Consider the following 20903-nt stretch of genomic DNA (forward strand, 5'->3'; position numbering starts at 1 on the left):
TGACACGTGGCACTAGCATTGACACGTAGCACAATTGTAACTTGACACGTGGACACTTTTTTTTGAAATTAAAAAATTTTAAAAAATTAAAAAAACAAGGAGCTGACACGTGGCATGTACTGTTCAAAAACGTTAACTATTTAAACACCGTTAGTGGAAAGGATCAAATTGACCACAATTTGACGAAAATGAGGACCTAATTGAACATAAAACGAAAATATGGGCCAAATTGAATAAAGTCAACAAAAATAGGGATCGAATGTATATTTAAGCCTTTATATATATTTAAAGGCTAGAATAGCTCAGTTGGTTAGAGCGTGTGGCTGTTAACCACAAGGTCGGAGGTTCAAACCCTCCTTCTAGCGAAAAAGAAACAATATTTTCGTTAAATACGAACAGAACGCTTGTGTTTTTGCTAGTAATAATAATAGAAATAATAACAATGATAGTAGTAAAATAAAATAATAATAATTGTAATAAATGTGTTGTGTTTAGAAGAAGAACTCTAAACACGCACCCTAGAAGTCGAAACCTAAATTAATAAAATCACCTCTGCAATCCCCATTTATAAATCACTTTCTATAACTATTCCCTTCCCCTCTTATATAATATATTAAAAATTACTAATTATACCACATCATAATTTCTATAAGTCCTTTGAATTGTAACTATTCACCATGAAGTTCTATTGTATGGAATCTAAGGATATTCCTCTATCACCCGTTGGGTACATATGGATTTTTGCTCAAAAACAAAATAAGAATGATGAAATTTTTAGATACAAAACACAATTGGTTGCTTAAGTTTTTTCACAAGATATTGGATGCAACAACATTGCAATATTTGATTATCCTAGTTGCACAACAAGGTCTGCATTTACATCTAATGGATGATGTTACAGCCTATTTGTACGGTTCTCTTAAGAAAGATATTTATATGAAAATCACTAAAGGATTTAATTTGCCCAACAAGGAAAATTCTAAAGAAGGTAATTCAATAAAATTGAACAAACCCTTTTATTGATTAAAGCAATTAGGATGTGTGTGGTATAACCGTCTTATTAAGTACTTGTTAAAAGAAAGATATAGAAATTATCATATTTGTCCTTGTATTTATATGAAAATATTAGAAAAAAAATTTTCCATAATTATTGTTTATGTAGATGACATAAACATTGTTGGAACTCCTAATAAGCTCACAAAGGCAATTGATTACTTAAAGAAAGAATTTGAGATAAAGGATCTTTGAAGGGCAAAGTTTTATTTGAGATTAGAAATTCAGTATTTAAATAAAGGTGCTTTTATACATCAAGAGACTTTGTTAAGTCATATTTTTCAGTCGCGCTTAGAGAAAACATAACCAAAATCCCCCTAATGAAGTATAGGGAAACCCTGGGTATCAAATCCAAGGAAATAGTGTGTGTTAAGTTTAGCTTAAGTAATTTTAATCTCGTTAAAAAGAAAATAAAAAGAAAGCAAAGGGGGAAAATAAATTAAAATAAAGAAAAATGTAGAATTTATTGAATTAAAACTAATCTATATGCATGAATGAAACAAAACTATGATATGTATGAATGCAATGTAGAATGCAATATGCTTGGAACCTAGTGGAATGATGTAGAATCTAAGTGAAAGATGCATGCATGATCATAATCAAAATATGGCAATGCAAAACATAATTTACACAACACCAAAACCAAAATCTTCAAAGAATTAAAAATAACCAAACTGAATTGCTCATATGTATGTAGACTTATATGCTATTCACACAGGAAATGGGCTCCTAAGCATGCACAAAGCCTATTTTAGCAAAATACTAATGCAGTAAGCACAAGTATGCGTGAAAATCTATATTATTCAGCCCTAAAACAAATTCCAAGTGTTATGCAATGCAGTGTTATAAGTGAATACAAAATCAGATTGAAATTATGCAAGTAAAATCTATGCAAAGGTAAAATCTAATGAAAATATGAAATGAACTTATTTAGAATGAAGATGAATCTAGATGAGTGAAGCATGTACAAATTTCATATCACAATTGTTGTTGTTGTTTGGAGAAAATAAACACGGAAGAACATGGCAGTAGAGAAATCTTATACCATGACAGTAGAAGAATGGATCAGCAAAACCAAAGTGAAAATGACAAATGCATCAATTTTTGCAGGATGCAATGTGTGGAATTGGCATGATGCAAAATCTGGGACAACAACTAAACTAATGGAAAATGTGTTTATCATGATCAGAGTAAGTCTAAAATGTTTGAACCATGCATGGACCAAATTGCCCCATTAAAACCAATATGTGACAATAGAAAAATAGTGCCTTTCAGTAGCATAAGTCCCAATCAACAATGTAGAACGAATTTCATGTTTGAACAATTTTAGGATTCACTCATCACAACCACATACTCAATCAAGTTTTCTAGGTTGGTGATAACGCTATCGTTGACGCGATCAAATTAATACTACTAAGCTATAACAACTTCAGTATTGTTAAGAAAGTAGTCAACAAAATAGAAAGAGTAAACTAACCCAAAGTCGTCTCCCAACGAACACGAAATTGATTTTTAACAAATTAGTTCTTATAAAACTATACAAAAAAGTTAATCAAATAAAATAATAAAAATATAGGAGGATTAAGATAAACAAGAAAGAAATAAAAAATAAAAAGAGATAAAAAAATAGTAACGAAAATAGATTGATTTCATTGCTTTTTCAAAATAGATTCATCATCGGTTATCTAAAGATTATTGCTCAATTAATTATTGTTGTAGATTTACAAATTAATCAATGTAAAGTCTATATTAATTTGTTGGCTCTCATTTTTAACCAAAGTACAATCTCAATTAAAAGTGAGAACTTTTAGATTATCCACAATAAATTCAACCAAAGTACAGTCTCAATCAAATTTACTATGCCTAATCATGTCTATTCTTTTATCTCCTCACCAAATAAAAAGCTTAATTAATCAAAGTAAAGTCTCAATTAATTGTAGTTAGAGTAAATACCTTTAACCAAAGTAAAGTCTCAATTATTGGTGAAAACTCATTTAATCATATGAAAGTTTTAAATAAAATCAAAGTAAAGTCTCAATTCAATTTAAAAACCCTTGGACTCATATGACCAACATGCATATAGATTTAAAATCATTACTTCTTATGTGATTCAAAGATAAAAGACATAGATGAATGAAAACCTCAAGAATAATAAAAAGAACAAAGAAATTAATTGATCTAACCTCAAAATCCAATTAAGAAATTACAATGGAATCAACCCAAGAAGTTTAGAACTCCATGAATGCAAAATAAAAATAGAAGAAGAATAGAGAGAAGAAAAGAGAGAGAAAGGAAATGAAATTAGGCACCCCTAAGGGTTCTAAAACTCCGAAGTCCCGAGCTTGTCCTTTCTACTTCTCCCTTGGTCTCTTTATATAAGACTTGGACTGGACTTTTCGGTTGCTAAAACCTCTCAAATATCTTTTAAAATAAAGATAAAGATAAATATTAAAAGATATTTAGAGAGATATAGACTATTTGACAAATATAGTTGGTTAATAATTTATGATAATTTAGACTATTAAAAGATAATTTATTTGACAAATAAATTATCACCAAATAATATTTGTGTTAATTTTCTAAATAACCCATTTTCAATCCTGTAGTCCAATTTTGCAAAGACATCCAAAAATATCAATATTTGTAGTTAAACCCCTCTCATTTGACCAATCTTTGATCAGATTTGACTGTTTAACCAACTTTTGAATGCTTGACCAGATTTGACTTTGACTGTGCAATGACAGGATGACACATGGCAACTTTTTCTCTCTCCCAAATTAGGGTTCCTATAGGTGCAATGGAGGAACAAGGTTGCTCCCCGCTGCTGGTCACGGTGGTTCGTGTTTTCCGACGACTTGGCTGCTGTTGCGTTTGTGTGGCGGCTTCGTGATTCTTGCAGGTGCTTCCATGGTGGACTCCGACGTCAATGGTTGGAGATGAAGGTTGAAGATGGGTGCTGCTACAGATTGAAGGCTCGAACATGTGCAGGGAGGCTCGTTGTTGCTCGTGTTTCCGTTGCTGTTCTGGCTCGCGTTGGCGTGGTACAAGTGTAGGGAAGCTTGAAAAGCAGGCACGCTGCTGCAGTAGCTCGTGTGGAAGGGCGCTACAGTTTCGTTCGTGAATGAAGATGGTGTTTGCGAGGAGATTTGCACTTGTTTTGTGAAGATGATGGTTGTTGGTGCGTGAATGGTGGATGCGTTGATGAAGAGGCGTGGTAGTGATGGTCCTGATGGAAGCTTCAATGGTGGTTGTCGTGGGTTGTAGATTTGGGTTAGGGTTTCAAGTTTGTGAGATGGGAAGAAGATGATGAGGTGTCACTCTCTAATTGGTGCATATATGTTTGCAAGGATAATGACACATGTCAGCATATGGTTGGCCTAATTTGAAAGGTGGGGATTGTCACATGGCATGATCTGAGTGAGTTGGGTTTAAATGGTAGGAGGGGTGTAAATAGACATATTAGGGGGTGCAAAATAGGTTTTTGGTGAGACCCATTTAGAAAGAGGGGAGTGTATAAGTAAAAACTGGGGGATGCAGAAGTGATTTTTCCAGAACTTGCTAATTTTAAACGTGGTTTGTAACTTCAATCAATCTATTTTTCCCATCTTGAATGAGCTTAATCTTAACTTTAGTTGCATCAACAAACATTAAAATATCCAAGAAATAATTTATGCAACTAAAAATCACTTTTTAACACATTTTTATCACACAAGCTCAAACAGCCTAATTATCAGAAATGTCAATTAAATCACTCTTTAAGCACACAAATTCAATTAAATACCCAGAATTAAACATTGAATGAGGGCAAAAATACGCACTCATCAGTTGGTACTTGGTTGCAATAATAAATGCAAAATAGAGATGGAATCTAATGGGATGCAAATGTGAATTAAGTTATCTATGCAAATGCAGATTTATCAGGACAAAAGGGGTTGTTGTATTACACCATGAAATTATAAATCAATTTCAATTGAACATAGTTCATAGTAGTAGCGCACTCCATTCAATCCCATTTCAGATGCAATGCAAACATGCCTAATCACAACATGAGAACATGACTCCTGAATGCTCTATCATGATCTAGAATGGTGATGACTGAGTGAGTTCTAAAATGCAGGTGAAACTAGCTACCAAAATGTATGAAATCAGACTGCAATAGTGGATCTCAAATGATAATGCGACTACTGAATCATAAATAGTTAAAATATGCAAATGCAGGTGCCAAAATTAAACATACATGGAGATGAAATTTCCTACCAGAATCACTAACAAAAGACATGATCTTAAACTACCTATTGTAGGAAATTAAGATTAAGGTATAAAAAACTCCAACTAAAAACAAAATCATAAACACAGACAACAAAGCAAAGTGGTCAATTATAAATGTGCCTAAATAGAAATTCACAAAGGTGAATAAACATAATCTACAAATTGATTCAATGATCAAACTGGATTCTTTTGCCCTTGAAAAGACATCTTGTAATTTTGTGCCCACTTTGGTGTCACTTGGTTCCCAAAATGAAACGTTAAATTGTGCAAATTCCACTCAGGTTAGATCACCAACTCAACAACTTAAACTAAATTTAAAAACGGAAAGCACTAAAGGAATTCAAAAGAGATGCAAAATTTAAAGGCAGAGAACATGAAATGGAATTTCAAAGTACATAAATAAAAGACAAGAAAACTTAAAACAAAATCAAAGCTTAAACAACCAAATTGAAAGTTGGAAATCAGAAACGAAAAGCAAACATTGTATTCATTACAAATCAGAGATAGAATACACGAGACCGAAAAAGTTTTGAAAATAAAATCGTGAAGAGAGTCTCACATAACCTAATCTCGACCACTTCATGCTTGTGATTGAACAAATGAAACTGCTTAACACACTAGAGGAAACCTAATCTTTGAAGGTCACTTTATGCTTATCAAAGAAGAGGAACCCCTTATAGTTCATTGTCTCTCCCTTGCACACCAACTCCAGAATTCGAGAACTCTAGCCCTCACAACATTTTTCACTCTTGTGTAACTAGGGCTCCTTTTGCAAAACCTAATTTCTCCCTTTTTAAACCCCCAAAAGAAAAAAATCAAAAAAGAGAACAAAAATTTCCTAACCCAATTCTTTTCTACTTGTACCAGAATCACAATTTCGTTACCCATTTTCATGTGCCCTTAGCTTTGGTCTTATATTCCACTTGTTCATCATGTATCAGCCACGATCTCATCCTACGAATCAACCTTATTCTCTTTTCTCGAATCAGATCTCGCACATCAACTTGTGCTTCTATCACGCATTAGATTCTCTTTTCTGGATCAAATCTCATGTTCAAGGCTTCATGATGGATTCGCCTTTTAGCAAAGCGTGCGTTTTATGTTAGAGAAAAATTGGTCCAAGCTACAAATGACTCACCAGGGGTCAGTCTACAAATAAGAGAAATTTGGATTAGGGGTTCACATGCAATTTAACAAAAATAAAGGACTTCCTGGCAAACAAAGATATATATTTATTTTGCTTCTATTTTTAAATCCATCACTTGTATTTTACTTAAACATACATTTAATAATGTGTTTGCAACTAATAAGATGAATATTAAAACATGTTTAAAAGAAAAAATTAATAAAGTTGTAAAATTAGTTTCCTAAGCACTTTCAAACTTTGATTCAAAAATAGTATAATTTAGTTTAAAAGTAGTATAGTTCAGTTCAAAATTAGTGTAAATTAGTTCAAAAATAATACAGTTTGGTTCAAAATTAGTGTGATTCAGTTTAAAAATAGTATTGTTCGGTTAAAAATAGTGCAATTTAGTTCAAAAATAGTATAGTTTGGTTTAAAAATAGTGTTGTTTGGTTCAAAATTTGTGTAGTTAAGTTAAAAAAATAGTGCAATTTGGTTAAAAATTGTGCAGTTTGGAAAACAATTCAATTCATATTGCAGTGCAATTCAGTTTTTTATAAAAGAATAAAGTTCAGTTCAGTTTGTTTGAACTAATTTTTAGTTCAGTTCAGACGTACTAGTTTTCAGTTCACATTAGTTTTTAACAATACAGTGCAATTCAGTAAATTATGCATAACCCTAGTTGTAGACATGACACCCCCACACTTAAGTTCCCAAAACAATTCCAATCCTTTTACAATCCCTCACAAGACTCTAATTGGGTAGTTTCTTTGGTTTTCGGGTTATATGTATAAGACCCGGGAAAATTTAGAATAAAGAGAAACACATGGGAATAATTAATGGCTTGATTAAGATTGTTGGTTTATTTAAATTAATTCTTTATTGAATTATGGAATATGGAATAATTATTTAAGTGATTTAAGTTATTGATTTATTTATTTTAATTATTAATCTTATATTTAATATTGAATACATGTGTTTATAAATTTATAATGTACATTATATTATGAGAATACATATGGTTTAGTAGTTGTGGTATGTGTTAGTGGGTGCATGTGCGCAACTCTTGATTTCTTTTAAATCGCGTGTCCTATTTTCTCTCCAGATAATGATAAAATGACCTTTAGTTTTTGACCCTTTTCTTACCTGCCTAGGTGTCAGATGATGTGGGTGCACGTTTTTTAATTTTAAAACTATTAGAAACCGCTTCGACGTGGAAATTGAAGGTGCTTGTAGATTCCACGTGCATGGAACACAAAATAGGCGATTTTGTGAAAAGAAATGAAGGGACACTAGAAAGACGTTTTGCCTCCTTCTTCTTCCTGGAATGCTTAGTTAAGGAAAAAAAATTTGGATCTTTGAAGGACAACGTTCGTCGACTTAAGACGCTGTCAAATAGTGTGAGTTATTGTGAGTTATTGCAATAAGTTTTCCTTGATTCCTATTTTGAGAGTACAACCCAGACGTAACATTTCAAAGTTTTGTTTTTCTTTTAGTAGGCTTGTTCGGAATAATCGCAAACGGTTTTGGCGTGCTTTTATGTTCATTGTCGTCGGTGATGGCTTACCCAGTGGAAGCAGGCAAGTTTGTTAGTTCATTAGTGGTAAGTTTTTCTGTTACATTTGACAATAGTGTGTTATGTTCTGCTTGTTGTGTTTTTGATTGAAGTTTTTATTAAAGCTTTTGTTACTATTTTTGTTTTTTTTAGAATTAGGGTTTTCATCATTCTATTGGTGATTTTTGTATGTTTTGTGATTGTGATGATGTGGGAAAAAGTTCATGGTGTTTAAATGGTATTTCTCTATTTTTCATAGTTAAGATATACCCATTCGAATGATTTTTTGTAATAAGTAATTAGTACTACGTGGGTTTATAATGGAGTATGTTTAGAGTCATAATTTATGAAGTGATTGTTATGTGCATGGACTTTTATAATTATAGTTAATATGTGGGCATTTTGTGTTATCGAGTATGTTGTTGATGGTTTGACATTGTATCATTATGGTATGTAATAAGTTGTTGATGAAACATGGGTGGAAAGGGTAGAAAAGATAAAGAAGGAGAAGAGGAACAAGTGAATGTGTTTAATTGATATATTTTGAGAAATTTTAGAAATGATGACATGAACAATTAATAATGCAGTCTCTTTTGTTGATTTCATTGAAAGGTACGACTAATTAATTTTGTTGGCACAAAATACATTGTTGAAATGAATAAGTTGTTGACGGATGCATACCTTTCACGGATTGGAGTTACACCTTTCAAATGGTGTTTGGAGTTGCAAAGGTCTTTAGATATATGCGGTCCGTTATTACAGGAGATGGTTCATCGATGAGATTCATGCGAATAATCTTTTTGTATATGGAAACATCTTGTCCCATTCTGTGTGGCTGATGTATGTATAAGCTTGGGTTTGGATGTAGTTGGGGAAGACGAAAAATTTGATGTCTCTGGGTGTGGATGTGTTGGTTCACTTTTTAGTGGTGAAAGCATAATAATTAAAGGTATTACGAAATTGATTAGGTGTACAATAGGTAATGAGCATGATGATGTAGACAATGTTTGTCGGTGGTATATATTGTTATGTTTTGGTGTACTCTATTTTCCAAGAAATTTAAAATGTGTATGTAACATGCCTTTTAGGCTATTAGAAAATATTGATACCTTGATGAAGTACAATTGGGGGAGTGCAATTCATACATTTCTGGTTAATGGATTAAGTCATGCACATTTGGTCCATTGCAAACCAAAAAATCAACATTTCATCACCTTAGCTGGTTACGTTGTGGTGTTACAGGTAATGATGAATCCAGCCCAAACCCATTTCAAGGCCCAATACCAAAACAAGGCCCAAGCCCAAATGAAGGCCCAATCACTAAAGGAATGCTTAAGAAGATTCAAAATTCTAGTGATGGTCAAGATCTTTCAAGGCCCAGTGGAATCAAGCTACTTTTCAAATGTGCTAAGGAAGATATTAAAATCTAGATGAACATTTGTTTACATGTTCATTTCGTCTAATGTAATTGGGCCACCTTTATAATTTTGTTGCACATTGAATAATGGATAAAAATTCACCAAAGCATTGCTTAATACGGCTCATAGTTAAGCAAGCCTTGGACGAATATGTGCTCTAGAAAGCAAGCCATGTTTAGAACATTTGTTACATGTTGCAAGTGTGAGAAGTGTGACTTGCCATTTGGCATTAATCAAATAAAGAGATCTAGATCTAGAATTGAATTTGCCACATCTTAATTAGCATGGCTAACCAAATTCTCCTCCTTCCTTATGCTATAAAATAAGCTTCCATGCACCTTTGTAAAGGCTACTCTTAATTTGAATGGTAAATGCCTTTATGTTAAGAGCACTCCACACATTTGCCTTAAGTCATGAGAGCTAGGAATCTCCTTAGATCTCCTCTAGCCTCCTTCCTCTAAGATAACTTCTTCTTCCTAGAACTTCATCTCCACCACACCACACCACAACTCAAAGGCCTTCAACCTTGTTCCATTCAATTTCCACTGCATCAAGGATCTTCTCCTCTCCAAAAATCGTGCAAGGAGCTCCATTAAGTAATATGGTTTTATCAATTTTTGAATTGTCAGGTTTATTATTTTGTGTGGTGTATAATTTTTATTTTGTTATATGATAATATGTAGATTTGGGCTTTTGAGCATCTTGGATTCAGTGGGCTAGATAGGGAAATAGTTTTTACAAGAATTTTACGATGCCTTAGTTTGAAGTTAAGAACAACAAGCATTGAAAGGCTATTTATTAAACCTAAGGTAATAATGTGTGAATCTTTAAGTTTTGATTTATTTATTTTCATTATATACTTGTGAACTTCATTGACTTGTGTGAAATGTTTTCATTGTAATATTTTTTATAGGGTAATTTCTATTATAAACGGTCATATATTAACCACCAATGGCTATATGGGTTTTCGACGAATGGGTCACATATGCAACATGGTAATTATCTAAATTTGTTGCTGATGTGAGTTATGCATTTAGAATTTGGAACGATTTCAATATGGAGTTATGTATTATTATAGGTTGTAATGTTTGCAACAAATATTATGATGTATAATGAACAAAAGTTTCATGAACGGTTGGAAAGAATTTCAATGAATCCCATGTACATAGTATAATTTTATTATTTAATACAACTTCATTTATTCATAAAGTTAACTAAAATTAACATTGTATTTGTCAATGCAGACATCTGTTGTACATGACAATAATAAGAGAATTGCCAATAGACGTGTTTGGAAATTAAGCGATTACAACATGTTTTTTTATCGCAAGTTGGTTAGCATGGAAGAAATCCTTATCGCTGATTTGGTATAATTTTAATTTTTGAATAGAGATTCGTTTTTGGTTCAAGTTAAGGTGGTCCATTTATTATTTATGTGTGGCATACTTATAAATGTCTTCGGTGTTTTATAGTTGTTTGCTCCAATTGTCCACGATGTTGTGAATTGTAAGACAATAGATTTTTTGTCTTTAATTCCCTTGGACATAATAGAAAGAATAGTACGAGGATAGATAATTGTATTATAAGTACAAGTAGTTGATGTTTACTACATTATTGATTTTCTAAATTATATCCCAAAACATGTGCAAGGTATTTTGTAGACTCGTAACATGGAACTATTTTTTCGATGTTGTTAAATTCTAATTCGGAGATGAAGCCATCATTTGAAGTGCACAACATGGACAGTCCAATCCCACCTAACTCATAACTTTGTTTAAGTTATTTGTTTCATCATTGTAATGGAGGATAGGGTAAGGAAGTTTGATCTTAGTGCACTAATGTTTATATTTAATATGTTTCGTTATTTGATTTGTAGTCATGATTATGGTGTCCTTGTTCTGAAATTTATAGAGATGTGGGACAGTGTTACCAAATATGATGGCAATATGATACTTGAACACAACTGTAAGTTAAATGATGTAATATGTGTATTTTGTATCAACATCATATTTCACAGTTATGATATTGTTGTGCGTAGGAAGAATTACAAGTAATCAAGCAAAAGTTGAATTTGTGGACGTGATTGTAAACAGTATTTGTACAAAATGTCCAATATAAAAAGATAGTTGTTGGTAAGTGTACCATAGTGGTTGGATTGACCGTTATGAATCAAGAACTAACTGTTATATTAGCAAAATTCGATGTACCATAGTAGCTGGATTAGCTGGATTAGCCGCTATAAACCAAGGGCTAGCCGTTGTATTAACAAATATTCGAACTAAACCACTCATTCAAACCTAACAACAGTTAACTAATAAACAATCAAGCCAGAAACAATACTACATGGTAAAAATAACACTTATATAATAATTATGTTCGCTAACTATGCGACCTCCTTGTAACCGGAAATGCCGCCCTCTCTAACTTAAGGAAAAATAGTTAAAACACTAAGATAAAGTGTCAAACCTGTAACCTAGGCCTAATCGAAGCCCACATAAGCCCAATAAGAAGCTAGGCCATCAAATAAATAATCAAGGCCCATCCTATAACTTAAACTAAGCAAGAAATGGTTAATCCTCTATAAATAAAGGTGGACCCCATCAATTAAAGGTACACATTCTCATTAGCACATAATATGATATTTGACTTGGAGAGTTTTGACTAACTTGAATGTCGGATTCATTTCTGAAGGTAACCTCCAAGTGCCCCATCAAATGTCAGACAACAAATACATGACAAAGAGGATTGAAGAGTATCCATTTCAAGGAGTGTGGTAAAACAAATTGTGAGAATTGTCAAAGATGGTTTCAAGGAGTGTGGTAAAATAACTCGAACCCCTATACCATAACCACCACCCAACATCCCGCCACCATCCAAACCACCACCGCTCACCCCTTAGGCACTAATAAGAACAAACACTGACAACCCTTCATTTATAAATGTATCGCGCAAACCACCAGCTTGGCAATAGGAGTAACGATGAGAAAAGAATAGATCCCCTCTCAAAGGATGATAATCACCCTAGCGATAGGCCATCGCTAAGAGGCGCCACCAACACAATCTCCGAGGGATACGCAAGTGGTGGAAACGCAAGTGGTAGATACGCAGGTGGCGAAGCCACGACTTTAGCAAGGAAGTGAGACCTCAGAAACATATAATCTATCAACATCATAACCCGTAAGCATATATGAAGGGAAATGCTGCCCATAACCTTCACTGACTCCAATTTTCAAGGTGTGGGTCCAGACCAAGATGATCCTATGGTGATCACGGTGGAAGTCAAAACATTGGAGTTAAAAAGGTGTTTGTCGACCAAGGTAGTTTGGTAGACATTATGTACTGGAAAACCTACCAAAAACTACAAATTCCTGAGGAAGCAATGACCTTACATGACGAGCCAATATATGGGTTCTCTAGAGAGAGGGTATGCACTAGAAGGTACATCGACTTGCATAAAGTTTATCATGAGGGCAACCAGACGAAAAATATACATGTGCGGTTCTTAGTCGTAGAAGCACACACCTCGTACATTGTCTTATTAGGGAGGCCCTCGCTCAACACCTTAGGAGCGGTGGTATCGACCTTTCATCTTGCTATGAAATTTCCATTTGTTGTAAATTACATCCTCACCATTCACAAAGATCAAAATCTAGTCTGAGAGTGCTATATGTCAAGTTTGCAGCCCTAGAATCAGCCCTTGCCACCAATAACGTTGAAAGAGCCTCATGGGTAGAGGTAGCCCTAACGGGAGATGACCTCGACCCTAGAATGGTATACAATTCCAGAATAGAACCAATGGGAAGTACAAGGAGCTTTGCGCTCGAATCCAACCATAGCTTAAAGGTTGGGTCAGATTTAAAGCCAGGGGAAGGAGCCATGATTGAAACCATACTGAGGGAGAATGCAGACTTATTTGCTTGGACCGCTGCCGATTACTAGGCGTAGATCCTCGAGTAGTAGTTCACCAGCTATTCGTTTTCAAAGAAGCACGATATGGGTTACAAAAGAAAAGTAAGCTAGGAGAAGAGAGAAAGTTAGCAACACGAGTCGATTTGGCAAAGCTGTTAGAAGCTGGGTTCATCGGAGAATAAGCCTAACGACAATAAGCCTATACAATTTTGGCTCGCAATACAATACACAACATGGCTCGCAAACACATTGTTGGTAAATAAGCTTACTGGCAAGTGGCGTATGTGCGTTGACTATACAAATTTAAACAAAGCATGCCCCAAAAACGCATACCCTTTACCAAATATTGACCACTTTGTCGATGACGCGACGAGAAACATCATACTAAGTTTCTTAGACGCCTACTTAGGCTATAACCAAATACCTATGGCCCCCATCGACATGATAAAAACTACATTCATCACTGAAGAAGAAAATTATTATTATAAGGTCATGCCCTTTGGCCTCAAGAATGCAGGGGCAACCTACCAAAAGCTGATGGACAGGGTCTTTACCCATCTGATCGGCAAAAGTGTGGAACTATACGTTGACGACATGGTGGTCAAGTTACCAACTCCAGCACAACATTCAGAGGATTTGGTAGACTTGTTTTGAACCCTCAGAAAAATTAACCAATGACTGAACCCGAAAAATATGTGTTTGGGATAAACAGGGTAAAGTTTCTTGGATTTATGCTTACATAGAGAGGAATAGAGGCCAACCTTGAAAATGTAAGGCCATTATAGAGATGAGGAGCCCCACAAACATCAAAGAGATACAACGGCTGATAGGGTGGTTGACAGCGATATTAAGATTCTTTCCCAGGTTAGCAGACAAGACTAGACCCATGATCCGACTACTAAAGAAATCGGAAAATTTTTCATAAAGAGAAGAATGTCAAGAAATGTTTGAGCAAGACAAATAGATACTTAGTTCCCCCCAAATCCTTCAAAATCCAAATACCAACAAACCACTTATAGTATACATAGCAGCCACCGAATACTCAGTAAGCGCAACCTTAGTACAAGAAGTAGACAAAAGTCAGGAGCCGATGTACTTCGTTAGTAGAATGCTCTAGGACCTAGAAGCCCCGATATCAGAAGGTCGAGAAAGTAGCTTTGTCGCTAGTCACAACAGCTAGAAGGTTAAGACCCTATTTCCAAAACCACCAGGTCGTTGTAAGAACTGATTATCCTATCCAAAAGATACTACAAAAACCAGACTTAGCAGGAAGGATGTTTGCCTGGGCTGCAAAACTCTCAAAATTCAACATACGTTTTGAGCCACATGGGCTATAAAGCCTCAATGCCTAGCAGATTTCTTTGGAGATTTGAGGGTAGCCCAAGAGGAAGATTGGTGGACACTACATGTGGATGGATCCTCTGATCCCAAAGGCACAAGGGTCGACATCGTCCTTGAAGGGCCACGTATAATTGTCTTAGAAAAAACATTACACTTCGCTTTCAAGACGTCTAAAAACAAGGCAGAATACGAGGCCATTTTAGCCAGTTTAGTACTCGCTAGAGAAGTTGGAGTACATTGTATAAAGTATGCAAAATTGACTCTAAACTCATAGTAGGCCACCTCAAGAATGAATAGCAAATAAAGAACCCAATGCTTCTCCAATATTAAAACTTGGCCCGAGATATAATAAGTACGAGTGTTGACGAAGTACGAATACAACACGTACTCAGGGGAGAGAATGTCAGGGTAGAAACCCTATCTAAGTTGGCTAGTATGAAAAATAAGGGAAAATGCAGATCCCTACTCCAACAAACGCTAGCGGCACCATCCACAGACAACAAAGGCATGAATATAGAATATAATGGTGTGACCTGAATGGCACCATACATACACTACTTGAGAACCGACAAGATACCAGACCCAATGGACAATGGGTGGACAAGATAGCAGCACGATACACGGTGGTCAGAGATGAGCTCTATAAACGAGGATATAGCTAGCCTCTTTTAAAATGCATCACTAAGGAACAAGTGGAGTATGTAATAAGGGAAGTACACGAAGGCATCTGTGGCTATCACTCTAGATTTGACACTCTGGCGACAAGAATTCTGGGGGTAGGATATTTCTTGGCAACCATGGAGGCTAGCTGCCACGATTTTGTCAAAAAGTACATACCATGCCAAAAACATGGCAACCTCACATATGTAAAATAGGAAGAGTTGCAACATATATATTCCCTGTGGCCATTTACAAAGTAGGGAATGGACATACTGGGATCGTTTACTCCAAGCAAGAGGCTATTTCACCATCCTCTTAGTAGGGATTAACTATTTCATAAAATGGATTAAGGCTCAACCTTTAACCACCATCACGACTAAGCAAGTCCAACAGTTTGTTTGGAAAAACATCATATGCCGCTATGGAGTATCGTACACTATGATAACGAACAATGGGAGGCAATTTATAGACAAAGAACTCATAAATTTTATACCGGCTTAGGGATAAAACACATTACCAGTTCGGTAGAGCACCCTTAAATTAACGGGCAGGTCGAAGCTGCCAACAAAGTAATCCTTGTTGAATTGAAAAAAATGCTACACGAATCAAAAGGGAGATGACCAAAGGAGCTATTAGAAGTATTATGGGCATATAGATGCACCCCACAATCTGCTACAAACGAGTCATAATTTAGTCTTGTATATAGGACATACTCCATGATTCCAGTTGAAGTTAAAGAACCTTCTCTGAGACGACAAATTTACGACGACAAAGTAAATGAGGAAATCTTGCACATAAGCTTAGACTTAATAACAAAGTTACGTGAGAAGGCGTAAATTAGAAACATAGGAGCTAAGCAAATGGTAGCAAGGAAGTATAACTCCAAGCTCCAACCACACACATTCATAAAAGGAAATTTGATATGGAGAATGGCCAACAATACAAGAAAGAAAGACGAAAAGTTTTTCAGCTAACTAGGATGGACCATACAGGATACGAGAAGACGTTAGTGGAAAAGCATATAGATAGGAATAACTGTCTGGAAAGCCAATACAAAACACGTGTGATGAGTTCAAATTTTTGCCCTCATTTAATATTTAAATTTGGAGATTTAATAGAATTTTTGTGCTTAAGGATTGATTTGATTAAGATTTGTGATTATTGGATTTATTGAGTACGCAAGGTAAAAATGGCGTAAAAATTGATTTTAGTTGCATAAAGTATTGTTGAATATTCTAACGTTTGTTGATGCAACTGAAGTTTAATTTAAGTCATTAAAAGTGTGGATTTGAAATATTCAAAGTTACAAAACAAGTCCAAAATCAGAAAATTCTGGAAAAGAATAATTCATGAGCTAAATGCACTCCCAGTTTTTTACTTTACACACTCCTCCTACAAGTAGACCACAAAAACCTGTTCTGCACCCTAGTTTTTACTAAGTTGCACTCCTCCTACCACTTAAACTCCACTCAAACAGATTATGCCATGTGGCAATCTTTACCTTTCAAATCTGGCCAACCATATGCTGACACGTATCATTATCCTTGCAAACACATATGCACCAAGAGTGACACCTCATCATCTTCTTCCCATCTCACAAACTTGAAACCCTAGCCCAAATCAACCACCACCATCTTCAAGCTATCGCACTTGGACCTCGCCGTAGCCGCCGCAAACAGTCACGACCACCATGCCAGCGAATTTGAGCCACCGCATCCACTGAATCTGCAGATTTGCCACCACCACTATAGCACGCTTTCACGCAGCCACCGTTCATGAGTAACACCTCCATATTCTCTTCACACACCTGCAACACACAAGCATGGCAACACCACCTTTAAACAACAACAGTAAGTGACTCTCGCACCGGATCGAACCTGCAACATTGGAGAAGAAACGCGAAGCAACAATGTAACCATTGGATCTGCAATAGTCGCAATTGCATCTCCATCATCAGCAAGAACCTCGCCGGAGAAGAAAAAGAAATGAAACGCAATAGTGTTCAACCTCCGCACCATCCTTAATGCGAGCCCACCTTCGTCAGAGTAGCATTTCCACCACTGTGAGCCACCACGTTCTGCATTTGTACCGTGAAGAACAAGCAACAACAGCTTGACCAGAAAACGCACCAGCAGCTTGACCAGAAAACGCACCAGCAACCACTATACGTGAATCATTGGAGAAGAGTGTGAGAGTGAAACCCTAATTCTAGAAAGAGAGTGCACTCTGCCACGTGTCAGTCTGCTATTGCACAGTCAAACTAGTCAACAAGTCAACTGGTCAAAGTAGTAGTCAACTCTGGTCAAATTCTGGTCAATATTATAAAAATGGTTAAACAAGAGGGGCAGAATTGGAAATTGGACATAAATTAAGTTGCTAATTAATTAAATAAAGATAAAAGATTTTAGCAACCGACAGATAAAGTCCAAGTCTAATTGAAGCCTATATAAAGAGGCCTAAGGGAGCAGAAGAGTAACACTTAACAACTCTCTGGTTTTGGCAGATATCGTCATCCACCACATCTCTCATTCTTACTTTTCTTTTATTTTCTTTCCTTCATCATATTATCATGTATTCCATCAAATCCATGAAGGGCTAAGCTTTTAGGGTTGATTCCACTGTAATTTCTTAATTGGATTCTGAGGTTAGATGAATTAATTTATTTTTTCTTTTGATTTTTGTTGAGATTTATATTTCATCTATATCTTTTTTCTCTGAATCACGTGAAAAGTAATGGTTTACATCATAGCTAATTAGTTATATGTCTTAATTAGCATGCATGTTAATCACATGAGTTAAGGGTTTTTAACTTTAATTGAGAATTTACTTTGATTAAATTTAAAACTTTCATGTAATTAAATGGGTTTTTGCTAATAATTGAGAATGTACTTTGATTAGAGGTAAAAACTTTAATTAGAATTAATAAAGAATTTACTTTGATTAATTAGCTTTTTGCTTGATTTTAGAGATAAAAGAATAGATATGATTAGGCATGGTAGTATTTAATTGAGAATGTACTTTGATTGAATCTAATATGACTAATCTACAAAGTTCTACTTTTAATTGAGAATTTACTTTGGTTAATACTAAGAACGCCTACAAATTAATTAAGAATTTACTTTAATTAATTTGAAATCAACAACACTAATTAATTTAACAATAATCTCTAGATAACCGATGAAGAATCCTATTTTGAAAAAGTTGTGGAATTGACCTATTTACTATTACTGTGTTTCCAATCTTTTATTTGTGTTACATTCATTCTTTGCATATCAAAACCCCATATTTTTATAGTTACTAGTTTTAATTGCATTTTTATAAGAATTAAATATTTTAAATCAATTCCGTATTCATTGAGAGACGACTCAGGGTTATCTTAACCCTATCTAGTTTGCTCACTACTAACTTAGCAATACTGAAGGTGCTATAGTTAAGTAGTGGTAGTTTGATCACTTAACGACAACGATATCAACGTGGAATGTATCTCATCTCAAATTTTATTTTAGTTGAAGATCGAGTTATACAAGATGATCCCATCTAAACCTCATTGTACTCTTTTTTGTCACCCGGTCTATTTTCCCTAAGAAGGGTTTTGGCTGGGGAGTTTTTAACAAGGCACCCCATCAATCAATAAAAACAGGGTTCCTATAGAGTTTTCTAGCAATTTTTCAATTTCCTGCCGCTTACTTGAGTAGCCAGTCCTACTCAAGCGATCACAAGTTCCTACCACCTGCAAAAGTAGGCAGCATTGGTCGAACATACACAAGTTCCCTACCTCCTATAAAAGTCGGCGACCTTGATCAAGCATACACAAGTTCCCTACCACCTAAAAAAGTAGGCGACCTTGGTTGAACATACATAAGTTCCCTACCGCCTACATAAGTAGGCGGCCCTAGTCGAACATACACAAGTTTCGTACCAACTACATATGTAGGCGGCCCTGGTTGAACAAACACAAGATCCCTACTGCCTACTTAAGTAAGCGGCCTTAGTTGATCATACAAAAACCCTACCACCTACTCATGTAGGCGGACATAGCAAATCAAAATTCAGTTTGTACTTTTAACTTTCACAAAGCGATTAATACGAAGCTAAGCAATTATCATGAGATATACGCATAATAAGCAACATAATAAAAAATAGAAACAATGCATTTGTACCACACCTAGCTGGTTCCACTAGCATATTAACACATATCACCCTTGACCGACACCTATGTCGGTCAAGGTTGGAACAATTGGTGTACCACACCAAGCCAACTTAACAAAATAATAGTAAAGCGATCACCATATTTGTACACCAAAACATTCAAGTAACCGGCCTAGGCTGGGCTGACCTAAGCCTAGCCGGCCTGAACCGGTAACATAAACATCCAGAGGAATAACATGCCTAAGACAGCATTTGAGCAACACAAACCGTCAAGGGAAGTAGTCGGTTTAGGCCGACTACCTTAATACACTTAGCAAAACCCCCCTTATATTCAATGAGCCCACAGTAATCAATCTAAGGGCCTGGGTTAGGGCCAGGCCCACTTACAGCCCAAACTAGGGCCTAAGCTAAGGCCCGACCCATGGCATAACCAGACATAATTAATACTCTATAAATACACGTGGACCCCAGTAATTAAAGGTACACATTCATTACTCCATTAATCACCTGATTTGACTTTTTGAGAGTTTTAGATGATTTGAGCTTCGGAGTCCCTTCTGCAGGTAACCCCTCTTGGGTCCAAGCAGACATGTACCAACCGGGAAGAGGCCAACTTAGGAGATAGCGGATTGCATAGGTAAGGTGACGCTCGTGCCTAGCTTATTTTGTTTGTTCTCTGCAGGAACAATTGGCGCCCACCGTGGGGCACGAGACAACACCTTAGTACTCGTTTTTCTCCGAAGATGGTTTCAACCCGCAGTAGAGCTAGAGTTAACAAACAGGCAGATGTTGGTCCCTCAAGACCTTCCGACAACCCACATCCCCCCTCACAACTTTACCTCCACCTTTCCCACTCTTGTTCACCATTCCATCCCCCCCATCCGCTACCACCCTAACAACCCAGACGTCGCCACCCCTTCACCGACTTCATCGCCAGCACCCCCCTTCCCGCCTAGTGGGAACCCTTCACACTGGTCTGCTACACCGGTGAAACCGACCCTGACGAACATCTTAAAATCTATATCACTCATGTCGCCCTCTACACGTCCCAAGACGCAGTCTTTTGCAAAGCCTTCCCCACCACCCTCAAGGGCCCCGCTCTAGAATGGTTCAGAACCGTTCCACCCTATTCCATTGACAGCTTCGACGCTCTCTCCCATATGTTCTCAACCCATTTCGCTGGCAGCTGACCATATCAAACCACTACGATCTCCCTCTTGGGCATCAGGCAAGAACAAGGTGAACCACTCAGAGCATTCATCGATCGTTTCAACTAAGCAACCCTTCGTACCCCGCACCTCAACCAGGAAATGATCCTCCAATGTATGGCACTCACCCTACAACTCGGCCCCTTCACCAACAATGTCTACCTCCACCCACCTGCCTCTATGCACGAGCTCAAGTTGCGTGCGGCCGACTATGTTCG

The 20903-nt window shown here is 36.1% G+C and overlaps 1 non-coding gene across 1 annotated transcript; it reads left to right on the top strand.

Annotated features, from left to right (window-relative positions):
- Positions 1-291: 291 nt before the first annotated feature.
- TRNAN-GUU (transfer RNA asparagine (anticodon GUU)) lies at positions 292-365 on the top strand. Its single transcript has one exon. It is a non-coding gene; the product is annotated as a tRNA-Asn (tRNA).
- The last annotated feature ends 20538 nt before the right edge of the window (positions 366-20903 follow it).

This window comes from Vigna unguiculata, chromosome 8, assembly GCF_037176805.1.
Source record: "Vigna unguiculata cultivar grain cowpea cultivar isolate G323 ecotype 2 chromosome 8, ASM3717680v1, whole genome shotgun sequence".
NCBI lineage: Eukaryota > Viridiplantae > Streptophyta > Magnoliopsida > Fabales > Fabaceae > Vigna > Vigna unguiculata.